This window comes from Pseudorca crassidens, chromosome 4, assembly GCF_039906515.1.
Source record: "Pseudorca crassidens isolate mPseCra1 chromosome 4, mPseCra1.hap1, whole genome shotgun sequence".
NCBI classification, from domain to species: Eukaryota; Metazoa; Chordata; class Mammalia; order Artiodactyla; family Delphinidae; genus Pseudorca; species Pseudorca crassidens.
Window position 1 is genome coordinate 115,745,217 of NC_090299.1, and position 20,165 is coordinate 115,765,381.

At 38.7% G+C, this 20,165-nt stretch overlaps 1 pseudogene; it reads left to right on the forward strand.

Moving 5' to 3' along the window:
* Positions 1–14,554: 14,554 nt before the first annotated feature.
* LOC137223229 (STAM-binding protein pseudogene) lies at positions 14,555–16,448 on the forward strand (annotated as a pseudogene).
* Positions 16,449–20,165: the final 3,717 nt, after the last annotated feature.

Genomic DNA, 20,165 nt, shown 5'->3' on the forward strand with positions numbered 1-20,165 from the left:
CTATTTTGATGGAGCTTTTTTTTTTCTCTCCTGAAATTAGTAGACTGTATAAGCAAATGAAAAACATGTATAAAAATAGTTTTGAATATGTAAATTAAGTAAATATGTAAACTGTTTTCATATGTATTAACAGCATTATTCAATTCAGCACTTTTGAATGAGTTTTATGTACCACAGGGCCCTAGGTAAGATATCACAGTTACAAAGAAGACATCATAATCCCCATCATCCAAGGTCTCATCATCCAGCAGGAGAGACTGTTGTATAAAGAATCCACTATAATTAGATGTGACAAGTGCTTTAAATTGTCATGTAAATTTTCTCACAGTAATTATAGACTCCCAGTCTACATATTTTTTGAAACTTTGTAAATCTGCCCCCTTATAAAATAGAAAGAAGATGGAAAATAAGCACTTTGTCAACTTGATCTGTTGATAGTGGCTCTCGAAGAGCTGGGTTAGGGAGAATTTGAAACTACTTCCAAGCTCAGCAGTAAAAAGTTTTTTGATTGATTACTGATGACAGCCATCAGTCTAGGAGGAGGACGAAGGTGCCTGCATGTCAAATATTTGCCACCTCTAGTCTCCAACATGCAACTAATATGTCAACCTTTCTCTACCCTATCATATATTCTAAGACATCATGAACACTTTTGCCAAAATTCTTATCATTTACATTTCACTAAGTGACTCTTTACTGGGAATAATGAAGTTGAGAACAGTAGTCCCTTCATCACGTCCTTCACCATCTGAGAGATGAAATTGTTAGCAAGGCAAGTCAAGTCAAGAATTGACTTGATTCTCTGCTTTAAGGACATGAGACTTTCAGCTGATATTTGATCCCATCACTACTATATTTGTCTCTCTGCCAGTACTGTGACCTGCATCAGAATGTCTTGACTGGCAAATAAAGGGAGCAGGTTCTCTAATCTTAAAATAGTTAGAAACATCGAAGCCCACCAGTAGTCAAAGAAATCACAAAAGAAAAATTCAAAGGACTTAAATTCACAAATATTTAAGATGCATTTAAATATGTCAAAATCGCAAACAAAAGGCAAAACAACATGATGGGCAAGGTAGAACATTTTCTAAAAATCTGACAAAGAATTGATATATTTAACTGGTAGGAACTAATTGACCAAGTCAGAGTACAAACTAGACGTGGCTTAAGCCTACAGAGCTAAACTGTCATTTGTAGTCACGTGATTTGCACTCATGCCCTCTCCCCCAAATTATCCATTAATGAAAGATGTCCATTTAGTTCAAAAAATGAGACCTGTGTGCAAGTGACCTATAGGGAGAAATACTGGAGAATCCCATCAGTGTGACAGGATTATCGACAACAGGTCCAATGCATTCCAGTGTATCCACTGCTATGATCCCAGCACCACCTAGAGTGGTTTATTATTTACAAACATTGCTAAAGCAACTAGTATGTGCCAGGCAATCTTCTAAGCACTTTACAAATATTAATTTGTTTAATCCTAATAACAACCCTCTGTGGTGGGTACTATTACAAGCTCCATTTTACATCTGAGAAAACTGAGGCATAAAGAGGTTAAGTAAGTTGTCCCAAGTCACACAGCTAGTTAAGTGGGAGATCTGCAACTGAATTCAGGTGGCCTGGCTCCAGGGTCCATGCTCCTAACCATGATATGGAAGGGACTAGGTCACTACTCAGCATTCCCCTTTTCAAAGAAGTACCATGCCTGGACTCCCCAAAATATTACTCTTTCATCTGTGTGTAAAGTCCCATCCACTTGCTCTTGGTTTTATTTGCCAACTTTACTGAGTAGTAATTAAGAGTCCATGCAGGAATACACAACTGATAGAAAGGATGCTTGGCACTCTATGGGACCAGAGAGCTCATTCTTTGGGAAAATAAAAATTAGAAAGGAGAACGTACTGATAATTCTGAATTAGGAAAAAATAGATAACCAATATATCTGTTACAGAATGAATTGTGTCCTCCCCAAATCCACATGTTGAAGCCATAACCCCAATGTGACTGTATTTGGAGATAGGGACTTTAAAGAGGTAATTAAGGTTAATTGAGGCAAAGCAGTGGGGCCCTAATTTAATAGGACTGATGTCCTTACAAGAAGAGGAAGAGACATCAGGGATACATGTGCACAGAGAAAGGCCATGTGAGGACACAGCAAGAATATAACCATATACAAGCCAAGGAGAGAGTCCCAAGGAGAAACCAACTCTGCCAACATCTTGATCTTGGACTTTCAGCCTCCAGAACTGTGAGAGATAAATTTCTGTTGTTTAAGCCACCCAGTTTATGGTATTTTGTTATGGCAGTCCTAGTAAACTACTACAATATCAATGAGAAAATATGATTAACTTTCAATACAGATTGTATCAAGAAAATAATAAGAAAAATATACATAACCTGATGCTAATACATTTTAAAATTTCAATAAAAGCACAGTTTTCTGGAAGTATGAGAAGTTGTATGAGTCATCTCAATACTGATACAGCATCCATTCCTGGATATAATTTCTTAGTAAAGAATAAATTAAAATACACTTCCTTAATGTGAAAAAAAACTATCTGGAACCAATGACCAATACGGTGCTCATTAGTGTAACCACAGCCCAGTGGATAGGTCTCAAGCTTGCTGCCCAAGGGCTAGACATGACCTACAAATAAGTTTGTTAGGCTGCTTTATTGTTTTGTTTTTAACTTGTCCTAGTTGCCAGAATTTAAAAATCACATCTTAAATAAACTTCTAGATTTTTTGGCTTTTGGCAAATTAGGCCCACATGACAACAATTAACTGTAGCTAAATAGCATCTTCCCACTGCAAACCAGCTATGCACACTCAGGTTTGCCACAAAGAACAGGTGACATTGACTGTTTTATGCCACTTGTGTTGTTGTCTTCTTACCATGGCTTGTATCACTTGTTTGTTTCCTGCCAGGCTGTTGTAGGCGATTGAGTTCACATCACTTCTTTAAAGGCAGTCCCATCAAAGTCAGGAATCAGAATGTCCATTATCACCATTATTCAACATTATTCTGAAGGTTTTAACCAAGACAAGAAAACAAAATCAAAGGAATAAATATTTGAAAGAAGAAGACACATTTGTAACCATTTGGAAGTTATATAATCATTTTTCTGGCTAACCCAATTTGAGTACTATTAGAGATAATAATGTTCAGCAAAATGGCATGTTACAAAATAAATATACATATAGCAATAACTTTCCTAGTTAATACTAATGATCAGTTAGAGAATATCATGAATTTAGAAAATTGCATTCACAATGATAAAACTCTTGCTATATAAGAATTAATCCAGTGGGAAATTGTAATTGTATAAATAAAACTATGAAATTTAAAGTCCAAGTATATGTAAGAATTTAGTACATAAAAATAATGATATTTTGAACCAAGGGAAAACAGTTTGGATTATTCCATAAATTACGATAGGCTAATGAGCTTAGTCTAATCGCAGGGAAAAAAATGTGCTACCTACAACTTATGCACATGGAAGTAAAAAACCAAAACAATCAAAGAAGAAAATAAAAGTTAATATCATATTTATTTTCAAAGAAGCTTCTGAGCAATGTGAAAATAAGGAAGATGTAAACAAAATAGATTGATATGGTAGATATGGAACCAAAATTTAAGATAACATAAGTTAGATAACAATGTGAAGGACAAAATGAAAACAAAATTTGCATCATATTATAACCAAAGGTATATATTTGTATTATATCAAGAGTATTTGCAAAACAATAATACAAGATAAACACACCAATAAAAATAAGCAAAAGCATGAATAACAATATGTAATAAAAGGAAAAGAAATGGTAAACAATACATTGTTATATATCCAACTTCACTGGAATACAACAAAAATCAGTTAGTCACAATTTTTGTTAAATCAATATTGTTATATATAATATTAATATTATTTTATTATGACTATGTAAGTATCATTCACTCTAGAACCATCTAGTGTTTCTTATTACATTTTCTTTCTTACATACATTTATATTTTCCTGGAGTTAATAATTGCTTACTAATTAGATGTTTGATCCTTCGATGGTTCTTAATTTTCTTATCTATTCTCTTCTACCTTCCATCTGTTTTTTTTCTCTCTCTCCTTTTTTGAGCCTTAATTTTCAGTTTCAATCCTTTCCCAAATGTGTTGTTTTGGCCATACCTGGTATCATTTCCTAGAGCTATTTCTTATTCTATGAATGTTTATTTTTATCTCTTTCATTGTTTCACCATGTAATATCTTCTCTCATCTCTTGGAAAATAATATTGATATTTTTCTTTTCTGTTTTCTTCTACTTTCTGTATTGTTTTCAAATCCCCTGACTTGTTAGGCTTCCATGTTAGAGCCTTTTCTCAGGTGACCTGGAGATCCTTGTCTGTTTATACTGTTTAAAGAAGAACTAAAAAGCTGATTGGACACTCTGGGGCATGGTGAAGTCTGTCAAATGGTGGTTAGTCAGTTAGAAACCTGGCTATTTTGCTAGAGCACTTGAAATGGTCAGTGTAGGTTTTTTTTTTTTAAGTATAATTGATTTACAATGTTTCAGGTGTATAGCAAAGTGATTTAGTTATATATATATATATAATCTATCCTTTTTCAGATTCTTTTCCATTATAGGTTATTACAAGGTATTGAATGTAGTTCCCTGTGCTCTACAGTAGGTCCTTGTTGTTTATTTTATGTATGATAGTGTGTATCTGTTAATCCCAAACTCCTAATTTATCATCGCAGGTCTTTTTTTGCATCATTGGATTTCTTCAGATACTAAACCTCTAATCTCCTGAGTGGTTGCCAGTGTTCTGGGTGTCAAGGGAAAAGGGTCTGGGTCAGAAGGATTTTCCCAGTAGACCTCCTTGATTCAGTACAGTGCCTCACCCTTGACTGCTCAGGGTCTCAGTCCAGGGCCTCTTGAGTTCATCATTCCCAAGGGTAAACTTCTGGTCATCTGGCTCCCTGGTGATGGGAGGTGAATGTCTATGATAGATCTGATGGGGGGATCTGAGCTTCTCACAGCTCTTTATAAAATCTTTCAACCAACACTCATGTTTTCAACCTTATCATGCACCCTCTTCAGAAATAACTAGTGTTTTTAAATTCTAAGGCTTTCAGGGCTTCTGTGGATAGATGGGCTACCTTCTTCTTGGCCTCTTTGGACTGAGATTTTGTCTTCCTCTGCTCTGCCAGGTCTATTATCATTTGTCCATCAGCTCTCCTGCTTCAGGAGTTTTGTTGGCATCTCTCACTTGCTGTCCTTTCCAACTCTGTTGTTTTTTAGTTCTTGGGAGTTTGTGCCTCTTCTGTTCTTCATTATTATTTTAGTAGGAGTTCAGAGGGAACTGTGAAACTCTTGGATTGAAACTCTTGGATTCAAGTTGATATGTTTAACCAGAAGTTACAGTTACAACTGAAAAAAGAGCAGTTAAATCATAGGACATGTTCATAGCATTTTACAGCTGAAAGTGAGCTTAAGTATCATCTATTTCAAATTATTGCTTTAAATATGGGGCAAAAAGGTACAGAGAATGTGAATGAATTATGAGGTGTATTTATGTTATTAGAAGCAAAGTCAGAACTCTCTTATTATACATCTGTGGCAAATGCTCTTTGGTTTTGTCTCAAAGAACCACCAAGGAACTGCTACCCACTGAGAACTTTCATCCACAATGTGTAGGAATAGGCTTTTGATAGCTCTGTTTCCTCTCCATGGGCCCAATCACTTGGTCATAACTATTGGGAACAAGGAAGGTTATCAGATCCAGTCTGCACTCAAAATTCTCTCCCATAGGAATTTGGACTTAAGACCCAGAGATACTCCCTACTCCCTACTCTGAGATGGTCTTTTTAGTGAGGAGTAGGAAGCCCAGATGTAGATGGTCAGCCACCTTCTGGACACCATGTCTATACGTGGCATTATTTTATTAATCCTGCATATACTAAATAGGAAAGACAATAAAGGGGTGTGTGTGTGTGTGTGTGTGTGTGTGTGTGTGTGTGTGTATCATCTTCTACCATTCACCCTTTAGACTGGGTTCATTTGCCATTAAGTAGTAAGTTTGTCACTCTCACTTCTATTTCCTCGGAGAAAGGCTTATGGAAAATGGCTTCAACTTTGACAGAAACGATAGGTGAGATCTATGCTTCTCAGAGTAGATTCAGTCTCGAATTGTATCCTAAGATGCCCCCAACACCTGAAGGTGACAGCTCTTCCACCTTTATGCTGCTGTGGCTTTGAGTAATTGCTGAAGGACAACAAGTGTTACAAAGAAGGTTAACAGGACTGAGTACCTGAAGGGAAAGCAAGAGAGAGAGAGCAAGAAAATGTGTGAGTCGTGTGCGTGTGTGTGTGTGTGTGTGTGTGTGTGTGTGTGTGTTTGTGTGTGTGTGTATGAGAGAGAGAAAGAGAGAGAAAGAGAGAGAGAGAGAGAGAGAGCGAGCATACAGGAATGTATGTGAAAATAAGGAAATAAGCTACCAACTTGTCTGTGTAATTCTGTTTGGAGGATGATTGATGAAGACACATCTATGACATGTACTTTTTTAAGGGAAGAAACAACAAAAACAAAAAATACTCAGTGCAGCTGGCCCCCTACTGTTATCCTTTCCCCAACTCTTTCTGGAGTGGATATATGGCTTCAGTTCCTTTAACGTGTCAGCTGGTGTCTGCTGGGGTTCTCTGTAACTCTCCAGGACACTTTGGTTTCTACGAGCATTAAAAACTTTCCCAGTGACTTAAGGAAACCACACACATACATGCACTTGAAGCCCATCACGAAAACGGCTCCACTGTGTTGGTTTTTCGTCTTGTTTTTGGAAGCTGTTTGTTTCCTTCTCCCAAGACTTTCATCCTCCCACTTTGTGAACCTGGTTGAAGAGGAGGTTATAGCAGAGATGGAGAAGGTTGCTGATGAGTGAAACAAAAGAAGAGGAAAGGAGAGTTTTCCAACCCTTACTTAATGATTGACTCTGGAGAAGATGGTGCTCTCTGTGTCCTGTGTTCCTTTTTCCTAAGCAGCTAAAAGCAGGTAAACCTGACCTTTCAAAAGATCTAGGTCACATTTCCATGACTTCAAGTAAAACCAAATAAGGACCAGGAAAATTTGAGGGGTAGAATTCATAAAAATTATGGAGGGTATGGAGGGTCCTCAAACATAAATGTAATATATTTGTTTTAGTCCTTTCTGGTTCTCAAAACAGAAATCACGAATATGTATGGCCATGTATGGGGCTAGGCGCTGTGAAGGTATTTTCATGTACTTCTCTGAAAGCCATCCTTGCACCTGCCCTGCTCCCAAGCAGGGCTGACCTCCCTCCCTTGTCCACCCATGGTATCGTGCATACTGATTTATCATGGAGTCACAGAACACCGCATTTATTTGTATTCATACCCATGTCACTGCCACTCCCAGTAGACCATAAGCCTCTTTTTTTGTCCAGGTTTGTTGAGATATAATTGACATACGGCACTGGGTAAGTATAAGGTATATGGCATAATGACTTGACTTACATATATTATGCAATGATTACCACAATAAATTTAGCTAACATCCATTATCTCATACAGATACCAAAAAAAGAGGAAAAAAAAGTTTTTTCCTTGTGATGAGAACTCTTAGGATTTACTCTCTTAACTTTCCTATATACCATACAACAGCGTTAATTACAGTCATCATGTTGTACATTACATCCCCAGTACTTATTTATCTTATAATGGGAAAGTTTGTCTAACTTTTAACCTCTTTTCCCTAGTGCCCCTTCCTCCCTGTCTCTAGTAACTATAAATCTGATCTTTATGAATTTGACTTTTTTTGTGTGGTTTATTGTGAATTCCACATATAAGTGAGATGACACAGGATTTGTCTTTCTCTGTCTGGCTTACAGCCCTCAAGGTCCATCCATATGTCTCAAATGGCAGGATTTCCTTGTGTTTTATGGCTGAATACTATTCTATTTTATATATATATATATATATATATATATAGTTGTGACATATATATATATGTGTATATATATATATACATATATATATATGTCACAACTTCTTTATCCATTCATCTGTCAATGGGCACTTAGGTTGTTTCCATGTTTTGGCTATTATAAATAATCATGAGTTTCTTAAGAGAAAGAGAGATTTCTTATTTGTCTTCGAATTAACACATAGTAAAGGACAGGCAAAATTGAAGCATTTGATATTGAACAAATAATGTTGAAGCATTTTAATGTAAGAAGAAATTTAATTTCAGGCAAGTTTTCCACTCCAATCTCCACAAATATTCCCAGCCTAGCATATAGAAGCAACATCATCGCCAACTCAAGGAGCTGTCAGATCACCAGTCAACCTTGGTTACCCCAAGACCCAGTGTTGGACAGAGAGGAAATTGGGACTCATTAGACCTGAATTCTGACTCTGCCACTTTAATTTAGTGGCCATGAAAAAGTTATTCAACTCTTTGAACCTCCCTATGCTTATCAGTAAAATGGGTAGAGTATCTTGGAGGATGATAAGAGCAATTAAATGAAATAGTAAAGTTCTTCACATGCTACCTAGCTCATAGCAGGAGCTCAGAAAAGATTACATCCTCTATAATAAGCAACAACCTTCTCTACTAAGAAATTCTGGGGTGGGGGGAAGATTCCTAAGTAATTCCCTCCTCCTTTTAAAAAACAATTAATAGTTTTGTGGGCTAGGCTATTTGAAATTAAGAGTATGCACTGTATGCTAACTACTTTATAACTGGGGATACTGGGTACTGAACCAGATTTCAGTTGTTTAAGAATATGTCTTATATTGAGACTATGACTTTCTTAACGAAGGGACTTCCATAATTCAGGAACTTGAACAAAACAAGGACTCCATAAATATGTAATGGATGACCAAATAAATAAAGGAATCAATCAATCAATCAATGCAAACATTTTTGTTTGCAGGAGAGCAGAGAAGGGTTTTTTCCACCAGAAGATATAAAAGCTCCTCCCAAGGTCCCAGCTAAAGATACTGTTGGAAAGTATAGAAAGTTGAGGAAGACACTCAAAACAGTCCTTTTCAGTTTATATTTATAATTCTGGTATTATAATCCTGGTCTAGACCCTCGCCAAGGAACTTGGATTGCATTTGGATTCTTTACTTTGTGAGCTACTTTGCTCATTTGGGGGTTACCTGTTTACAACTCCATCTACCTCACAGAAGTGTGAATCCATTGCTGTGGCTCCAACAGCTAAATTGCCCTGGCTTGAGAGTCAAGAGACCAGGGTCTGCCACTAGTTAGCTTTACAAAATGGTGCATTTTATAAACATATTAGATTCTTGATATGCTTACCTTTAAAAAGAGATTGTTAAGAACGGATATCGCCTCATGCCTGTCAGAATGGCCATCTTCAAAAAGACAAGAGATAACAAATGCTGGCGAGGATGTGGAGAAAGGGAGCCTTTGTGCACTGTTGGTGGGAATGTAAATTGGTGCAGCCACTATGGAGAACAGTATGGAGGGTCCTCAAACACTTAAAAATAGAACTACCATCTGATTCAGCAATCCCACTCCTGGGAATATATCCAAAGAAAATGAAAACACTAACTCAAAAAGATATCTGGCACCCCCATGTTCATAGCAGCACTAGTTACAACAGTCAGGACGTGAAAACAACCTAAGTGTCCATCGACAGAGGAATAGATAAAGAAGTTGTATATATATACGATATACAATGCAGTATTATTCAGCCATAAAGATGAGGAAATTTTGCCTTTTGAGACAACATGGAGGAACCTTGAAGGCATTATGCTAAGTGAAATGTCAGACAGAGAAAGACAAATACCGTGCGATCTCCCTAATGTGTGGAATCCAAAAGCCCCCAAATTCAGATTTGTGGTTCCCAGAGGTGGGGAGGATTGGGGGGCAGGAGAGAGGGGAATTGGAGGAAGGTGGTCAAAAGGTACAAGCTTCCAGCTATAAGATAAGTAAGTACTAGGGATGTAATGCACAACATGATGACTATAGCTAACACTGTTATGTGGTATATAGGAAAGTTGTTAAGAGAATAAATCGTAAGAGCGCTCATCATAAGGAAAATTTAATTTTCTTATTTTGCTTTTTCTTTTTATTGTATCTATAAGAGATGATGGATGCTAACGAAACTTACTGCGGTAATCATTTCACAAAATATGTATGTCAAACCATCACGCTGTACACCTTATCATGCTGTAGGTCAATTATATCTCAATAAAATTAGGAAGACATTTTTAAAAGAGATGGCCAGAATTGACAACTATTAACATCCCTTCTGACTGTAAAATTGGAAGATTATCCCAGAAGAGCTGGTTGGAGCTCCCTGGCACTGCACCCCCCAGGAAAGCTGGGTCTGCCAGCGCAGGAGCCCTCGCCCGGGGTGGTGCATCCCTTCCCTGCACTGGCTGTGGGTTCCCCGTCTCCCTGGCTGCTGCTTTGCGAACTCAGAAGCTCTTTTGCTTGGTTTCTCACCACCCTCTTCCCGCGCCTCTTCTTTTCTCTCCCCCTCTGATTTTTTTCTTTCCCCTGTACCAGTTTTTATTCACAGTTCTATGAATAAAACTGCTTCACAATTTTCTCTGCTCCTGTGGGTCAGGACCTCCAGTCTGAAGGTGGGCTTTAGGTCCCTTGGATCTTTCTTTTCTGAGCTGCTGACAGAAACAAAAAGGTGCAAGAGCTCAAGCCAGGGCTGGATAATGAAGATGGGGTGAACGACAATTAGTCCTGAATATAGATGTCTTCTAGAGTGTTCGTGGAGGCTGAATGCCATGCAGGGAGTGAGCGCTATCTGTGTGGCAGGGAAGCATTCTAAACTCTCAGCAGGGAGGCAGCCTGCAGCCCCAGTGCTAAAGGGGACGGCTGTCAATGATAAAAACAAATCTTCAAAACCTAGGGCAGTGAGAAAAAGTCTTTAGCTGTCCTGTGACGGGAAGCACAGATGTCTAAATATACAAACATCCTACTCTTAGGGGACAAATATTAGTCAGAAGGATCTCTCCTTGTCTCAAAATAATCCACATTGCTAGAAAATTGTGATGAGTTGGTTGAGAAGAAAAGGTTATTGTTAGAGATGAAAACATATTTTAAATTCTTCTCTTTCTCTTAAATTAGGTCAGGCAAACTCTTAGGTGCATGCTTTCTAGAATTTCTCCATGTTTTTAAAACTCTGTCTTCAATTCCTATTCTTTTTATTTTAGCTTGTTCCTGGGAGGATAGAATAAGTTAGAAAGGACTCGGCTCTTAGCAGTCTGGCAAGTCGCAAGCGCTTCATAAATGCCCAGTGAATTAGGTGTTTGATGAAGTCAGGAAAGTTGACTTTAATGAAGTCAGGAAAGTTGACTTTATTTTACCAGAAAATAAATAGAAAAAAATTCCAACAGAAGTTCTTTACATATAAAACTGTACTTTCAGGAAGCCCAAAGTAGGAATAAAGACCTGACAAGTCTGTAGGAAAGCCCTCTGGCTAAAAAGGGACCTTTCCCTTAAAAAGAATGAGATAATAATTTGAGTAGAGGCTGGAGAAGGCATAAGGGCTATTCTGTTTCTCCTGGTCACTTGATAGGCAGAGTCGGTCCAGCTTGGGTCATGTCACAGTCACCACCGCAGTGCTGGGCTAGTGTGACAAGTACCAGGGACACCATCTGTCATTTTCATTGATCATTCTAAGACATATCATTTATTCTGCCATAAACTCCACCCAGTAGAAACAAGGTTTCACCCACCTTGTGCTGTGAGGATGTCGAAGGCTCATTATTTCTGTTCAATCAGCTTCAGCCAATGTGTAAATATTGAAGCAAGTCTAAGGAGCCAAGGAAGGGAATGATGATTACTCCACTAATACTAATGAGCATAATGGAATTGGGAATGTGTTTAGGTAACGTTGCCACCGAAGCAGATGACTTAAAAAGGAGAAAAAATCCACAGGCTATTGTTGATTTAAAAAAAAAAATGACCAAGACATAAAATCCACATGAGGTAAGAATCAAAGAGAGTAAAAAAGATTATGGCTCTAGGAAATCTGTGTGTGTGTATGTTTTATGCTCAGTCCATTCAAAAGACTCTGTGTGGACTCCAGCAGTCTAATACATGCCAGTGAAAACAGCCCACACACAACTTTTTTTTCCTCCCCCTCATTTATAGCTTTTCTTGGAACATGAAATAGATGTATATAAACCCACAGCAAATGCAGACTGGTATCAACATATTCCTGATTTCTACTGAATAGATGCGGAAGCATCCAGAAGCCCATCTGTAAAGCTGGATTTCGGAGAAAAGGGAACATAAGAGAGAATAAAATGACAGCCATGTGAACTTATGAAAGTCATTTTTCCCTTGCACCTCATTAAATGCTGTAACACCGTCCTTATCAAACTCACCCCATCCTCAAACAAAAGCCATTTATTTGGGAGTGGACAAGGAGCTTATTTACTTTAAGGGGTCTGCCCCATAGTCCATGGTTGTAATACCTCTTCACATCCCTCTTTTTGGAATGCTGGCACTTCAAAAGAAATTAAATTTCTTGCGATGGTAAGGGAGGTTTAGAAACAGGCTCTTCCCTAAATGTTTTGTTTGTTTTAAGTAAATATAACCCCCGGGTTCTGCCCGAGCTTTAGCGAGGTTTTGCCAGCCGGATTTCATTTTCCTTTAGAGAGCACTGAGAGCTTTTTGAGCCTAGCGCGGAGCTCTGCTGCGGGCATTGCAATTCCATCATTTGTCCGCGCCTCTGAACCAGACACAGAGGGCGCTTTAACCAGAGGGAGCCCGCGGCAGCGCTTCCCTCTGAGGACACAGGGAGGCAGTGCGGGAAAGCGAGGCTTCCACCCGCCGGAGGGAACGACACCGCGGCTGCCAGCTTGCTTACCTTTTCCGCTGTTCAAGTCCTAGAGTCTCCTCAGTGGCTTGTTTAAGTTTTATATAACTAAGAATTTTCAAAGAAAAAGGTCAGGTTACCTGACCAATGAAACAAACCAAAAAAAAAAATTCTTTTTAATAATGTGTTCTGGGACAATGACACAATAAAAGCTAGGAAACAGGAACCGTGACAACTGTTTAAAGCAGTTTTATAATCCATAATATAGCCAATATCCAATACCCATCAGTCACATACCTAGAGTTTCCTTGCCGATTCTGTCCTCCCACGAGGGTTTACAAAGCACTTTGTAAATGCATAATCTCACTGAATTCTTCCGCTAGTGCTTGATATTACAATAATCATGGACTTGTTTCCATTTCATGCGGAAGGAAATTGAGGTTAGAGAGTTTAAGGAGGTCACATGGTGACCAGTAAGCAGTAAGCTGGTGAGCAAGTCAGGGTTTCAACCTATGTCGTCTGACTCTGCATGAAGTATACTCCCCATCTCACACTCAAGTACTCTGACTGAACTCTCCTTCTCAGTTTTCCTCCCCAACTATTGTATGAACCTAGACCTCCGCTCTCATTCTATTGGCATCACCCCACAGCTATCTTGTCCCCTGCCTACACCTTGAACCTATCAATGAGTTTTCAAAACAGGTGGCTTTCTCCTCTGTAGTACCTCCCCAATCTCCCCCTACTCTTCATTCCCACTATGATCACCATCGATCTCATTTGCCTCTTTCCTAGAGCTGGAAGTTTCCGAACACTGCCTTTACTTCCATTTATTCCCTGTTCTAATCCATCCTACACGGCACTTTGAGACTAACCATCCCAAACCACTCTCGAATGAAATCACTGCCCAGCTTGAAAAGCTTCAGGGGCTCCTCTTTGCTTCCTCAAACACAAATACACAAACTCTTTCTCCAGGCAGTTACAAACACCACACACCCTGAAAACCCCAATTTCCCAACACAGCCCTTCTATTCAAGTGAGCTTTGCCCCTTCCAGCAGCTCCCCACCTGAGCTGCGTGCTTTGCGCAGCATTTTCTCATTTATAGTGACAGCCCTTTTTCACTCCACTTGCACCTCCAAATCCTATATTCCTCAGAATCTCAGTTAAACACTGGATCCTTCATGAAGCCTTCCCCGATTCATCCAGAGACAAGTCATTTTTTTTCCTTGAAACCCCTATCCACTGTCTAATGCAATTTAAAAAAAAAGATAAAATATAAATTGTACATAAATGAAAAAAACTTCCAGAGCACTTCTCTTCCAATCATCTCTTGAATTATAGTTACTGATATACATACTAATCTTCTCTCCCAGGCTCTAAGTACACAAGGGCAGGGACCAGGTCTCTTTCTTTGAATTCACAACAGCCTCAGAATAGCTTTCACGTATTTGGTGCTTAGTAAGTGGGTTAATGGAGAAAGGGTTATGGTTAAACCGAAACAAAACTTTCCCATTTACCTCCCCTCTGCACTATATATACATATAAAATACTTAGTTGGATGTTCTATCACTCAATTAATTTTTCATATTTACTGATCACATAATATATATCAGGCATTGTACTGGGTGCTATAGTAAACAAAGTTCCAAAGTTCTAGCGAAGATAGATAATAAATTATTAATTTTTGCAAATAGTGATGGGACTATAAAAACATGCAAAGCTGTTCCGGAAGCGCCGAGTGTCGTCCGAGGGGACAGAACTTCTTGGTCCTGATGTCTGACCGTGGAGATGTGAGCCTCCCACCCGAAGACCGGGTGAGGGCTCTCTCCCAGATGGGTAGCGCAGTCTAGATAAACGAAGACATTCCACCCCGTTGGTACTTCCGCTCTGGAGTGGAGATTATACGAATGACATCTATTTACTCTGAGGAAGGCAACACTGAACATGCGTTCATCCTCTATAACAAGTATATCACGCTTTTTATTGAGAAACTACCAAAGCATTGAGATTACAAATCGGCTGTCATTCCTGAAAAGAAAGACACAGTAAAGAAATTAAAGGAGATTGCATTTCCCAAAGCAGAAGAGCTGAAAGCAGAACTGTTAAAACGATATACCAAAGAATATATAGACTATAATGAAGAAAAAAAGAAGGAAGAGGAAGAATTTGCCCGAAACGTAGCCATCCAGCAAGAGCTGGAAAAGGAAAGACAGAGGGTGGCACAACAGAAGCAGCAACAGTTGGAGCAGCAACAGTTCCATGCCTTTGAGGAGATGATCCAGAACCAGGAACTAGAAAAAGAATGACTGAAAATTGTACAGGAGTTTGGGAAAGTGGAACCTGGCCTGGACGGCCCACTGGTACCTGACTTAGAGAAGCCCTCCCTAGATGTGTTCCCCACGGCACCTGTTATATACACACAGCCTTCGGACTGTAATACAACTGTAAGGCCTGCCAAGCCACCTGTAGTGGGTAGATCCTTGAAACCTGGAGCATTGAGCAACTCGGAAGCTCCTACAATTGATGGACTGCGCCACATGGTGGTACCTGGGAAGCTCTGCCCACAGTTTCTCCAGTTAGCCAGTGCCAACACTGTCCGGGGAGTAGAGACATGTGGAATTCTCTGTGGAAAACTGATGAGGAATGAATTTACCATTACCCATATCCTCATCTCCAAGCAAAGTGCTGGGTCTGATTATTGCAACACCGAGAACGAAGAAGAGCTTTTCCTCATACAGGATCAGCAGGGCATCACACTGGGCTGGATTCACACTCATCCCACGCAGACTGCCTTCCTCTCCAGTGTTGACCTACACGCTCACTGCTCCTACCAGATGGTGTTGACAGAGTCGATAGCCATTGTTTGTTCCCCCAAGTTCCAGGAAACTGGATTCTTTAGACTAACTGACCATGGACTAGAGGAGATTTCTTCCTGTCACCAGAAAGGATTTCATCCACACAGCAAGGATCCACCTCTCTTCTGTAGCTGCAGCCACGTGACTGTTGTGGACAGAGCAGTGACCATCACAGACTTTTGATGAGAGTTTGACTCAGACACTTCCCAAGAACTATAAAACCATATCATCGTACTGTAGCCCCATAATGTAAACTTTCCAGAAAGCTCTGGAAGCTTTTTAAAACAGAATAGAATGTATCACCTGGGGGAGAACTGATTTTCTATTTCTGGTTTGAAAAGAAATAATTGAATATGTTTTTTAGGCACATCTGGAAAATAGCATGATCATGCTAAAGCAACTTTTCAGTCTGCCTATAACTAAACAATTAAGTTGAAAAAATGTTGTAATGAACACCTATATACCCTTTGTTCTAGATTCACCAATTGTTAACATCTTTTCCCTCTCAGAGATCCTTCTAATTTCTCTGCCAACTTGTTTATTGTTTACCTTTGGACTAATTAAGGGCATCTATGCAGAAATTTGGAAGCCATTTAGAAAATCTTTGGGTTTTTCTGTGGTTTATGGCAATATTAATGAAGCTTATCATAAGGCTGAGGGAGAGCTCACTGCATTTGACCAGATGGTGAGGCCCAAGAACCCTGAAGAATGATTTGGTCAGGAGTTATTGTTATTTAACAAATATTTCGGGATATTTTTTCTTCTACAATAAAATAACAACTATACATATTTAAAAAAAAACATGCAAAGCATTTGAAGTGCTTGAGGAGGGGCTGTGAAGGGACACCTACTCAGGCGGGGGTTCAAGGGAGGTTTCTCAAAGGAGAAGTGAGACTGGAAGGGTGAGAAACCAGCCATTCAAAGACTAGGAGGAAGTTCATTCCAGGTAGAAGAAAGCGCAGGAAGAAAAGCTGAGAGGTGGAGGAAAGCATGGCGAACTGCAAGAAGACAGACACGGCTGGATTATAACGAAGGAATGGAAGGCTTGATCAAGACTGGATTGGAGAGGGAGGTGAGGACCAGACCAGATGGGTCTTGTAGACTCTGGTAAGGAAGGGGATTGTCTGTCAAGTTGGCAGGAAGCCATTGCAGGGTATAAGCAGTAGAATATTATGATCCATTTGTGCTTTCAGATCATTCTGGCTGCTGTGAAGAGAACAGATTAAAGAAAGGCAAGAGTAAAAGCAGAAAAACTGGTGAGGGTACCATTGAGGAGGTCCAAGCAAGAAATGACATGACTCAGGTTTCCACAACAGTGGTGCTGATGTGGAGTGGAGGACGGACCCAAGACAGCAACTACAGGGCTTGTTAAATAGGGGGGATGAGGGAAAGGAAAGAATCAAGGGCAGTGCCCAGGTTTCTGCTTAACAATTGGGTAATAACTGTTACCATTTACTAAGATAAGAAAGATTAGGAGAAGAGGTTTGAAGGAAAAGAAATCCATTAGCTCTAACTTTTAAGCCATCCTAAATTATAATTATTCATATGATGAATATTTGACACATATTTTTGAACAACTATTGTGTGCCTGACACGGTATTAGATGCTAGAGTAAATAAGACAGAATCCCTGTACTTAGAGCTTATACCATCTGGAGAAGAATACCAGTATCATTAAAAAAAAAAATTTTTAAGTCAAATAGAACATAGGATAGTGTGCAGGCATGCAGGCTCTGTGGTTGGAGATTTCATAGAATACAATGTCACACTACTTTTAAGGATTCTTTTCCTTGGATGCTTTGTTCAGATTTGAAATGCAAAATTTACTTACCATTTTGCAAATGAATTCTAGGAATTCATGAAAGCAGAAGTCCAAACCAAACACATAGTAACTTTGGGAACAGCTGCTCACAGTTTGCTTTCATTATGACTTTTAGCTTCCCCTAACCCAAGCCCATAGCATCCTGCATAGACAAGCATGGTTGGAGCGTAGTCTGAAGTCATCATACCCAATCACTGCTTCCATGGCTGGGCTTCTCACAATGGGTACTTTGTGTTTTTGAAGTGACTGCTTTACAGAAAAGAATGAGATTACATAAAGTCATCCTACAACCTTATCAAGAAGAGTGTCAGACAAAAAAAAAAAAATCAAATTGGGAAACTACTTAAAGTTACAGTTATATCCTGAATGGAACTTATGTCCTGAAAATTTTCTCCATATATGACATAGTTTATGATCAAATCATTCAAGAGAATAACCCCTATAAGGTTAAAATGTTGCTTTTCATACTGACTCTTTAATGTTTTACCTAAATCTTCCCCAGCATATTTGCAATAAATTATACAACCAAATACATTGTACATTCATTAACTGACCATGTGTGGAAAACTCAGACACTGAGTCCAAGCTAATAAAATACTCATAAATTAAAATTTGGCCACAGGATCTTTTTTTCAAGATTGACAATTTATTGATAGCTCTTTTAAAATTCCTGACCATGCCAGCTTAAGGTATCATATTGTTAATGTGATCATATTTTGCTTTATACTTCATAACACTTATCCACTTAAATGGATTCTTTTTTTTTCCTTTAACATACCCAGAATTAGGTTCATTAATTTTCTAAAAAATAGTTTATATGAAGTCACATTCTAATATTCACCTTCCTAATGCTGAAAATCTCGTTTTCCTTAGAACATGTCACTTTGATTTTCTGTAGATGCTTGTCCTGGCTTAGTCTCCAGCTGCTTTCACTGTTCACTGAGGCCAGCCAAGAAGCTCTGACCATATGCACTGACTAAATCACTGTGCTTCTCCTCTGGTAACATCACGTATATACAGCAGTCATCCGTCTCCCTTTGATCTTCAGCTAGCACAAACCCTTTCTCACCGAGTTGTCCTCCATGGTTTGTTTTTGATATTTAAACAGTTTGGACATCTCTAAAAGTGGAGTGACACTGACACCGAGATAAGGTGCCAATCAATTTATTAAGTGATTTTGTACAAAAATGGCAAACTCAACATGACCCTGGAGCATGACTGATTCACCCAACAAGAAGCGTGAAGAAAGCCATTCATCTGTTCTTGTCTCTCCTCACTAAGGACGTCGACATGAAGCTTTTTTCTGGGGCAGGAGCTAATCAAACTCAACAGAAATAAGATTTTTAAATTTTTAAAATGTTAATAGGCCTCAGTAATGTTTCTTATTTCTATACTTCTTTTTTAGTTGAATGATGGATGAAGTGTAGATCATGAGGGCATGCTCCATGTCATCACAAGGAACATTTTGTTCTTCTAAAATGAGACGTCAATGTTTTGCAAGGCATTGAAATACCAAGCTTATCACGATTACACTAAGTAGTTTCCAAAGAGGGAGAAAACACAAATGTGTTTCATTCATCTAGGGTAGCCTAGAGATAAACCCAGCCTAAAGGCGCTGACTGTTTTTAGCATTTTGTGTTTCAAAGCAAAATAGATAATGTCTATGTAAATAAGAACTATGGTTACCTTTATTCCTTATTCTATGAATGCCAAAACTATAGATTACTTTGAAATAAAATAACAAAAAAATTAATATGACCTTTAGAAATCATTGTGTCTAATAAAATAGCTAACTCTCAGAATGAATTGCCCTGTCTCACAATACCAATTTTCCACAAAGTAGACTCAATCATCCCTGTGTAGTAAGACCAAAGAGCAAGTACAATTTAAGCCAGTGGCTTAAATCTACAGATTCAGTGCAATCCCTATCAAACTACCAATGGCATTTTTCACAGAACTAGAACAAATAATTTCACAATTTGTATGGAAACACAAAAGGGCCCAAATATCCAAAGAAATCTTGAGAAAGAAAACCAGAGCTGGAGGAATCAGGCTCCCAGACTTCAGACTATACTACAAAGCTACAGTAATGAAGACAGTATGGTACTGGCACAAAAACAGAAATATACATCAATGGAACAGGATAGAAAGCCCAGAGATAAACCCACGCATGTATGGTCAGCTGATTTTTGATAAAGGAGGCAAGAATATACAATGGAGAAAAGACAGCCTCTTCAATAAATGGTGCTGGGAAAACTGGACAGCTACATGTAAAAAGAATGAAATTAGAACACTTACTAACACCATACACAAAAATAAACTCAAAATGTATTAAAGACCTAAATGTAAGGCCAGACACTATAAAACATAGGCAGAGCACTCTATGACATAAATCACAACAAGATCCTTTTTGACCCACCTCTGAGAGAAATGGAAATAAAAACAAAAATAAACAAATGGGACCAAATGAAACTTACTTTTGCATAGCAAAGGAAAACATAAACAAGACAAAAAGACAACCCTCAGAATGGAGGAAAATATTTGCTAATGAAGCAACTGACAAATGATTAATTTCCAAAATTTATAAGCAGCTCATGCAGCTAAATATCAAAAAAACAAACAACCCAATCCAAAAATGGGCAGAAGACCTAAATAGACATTTCT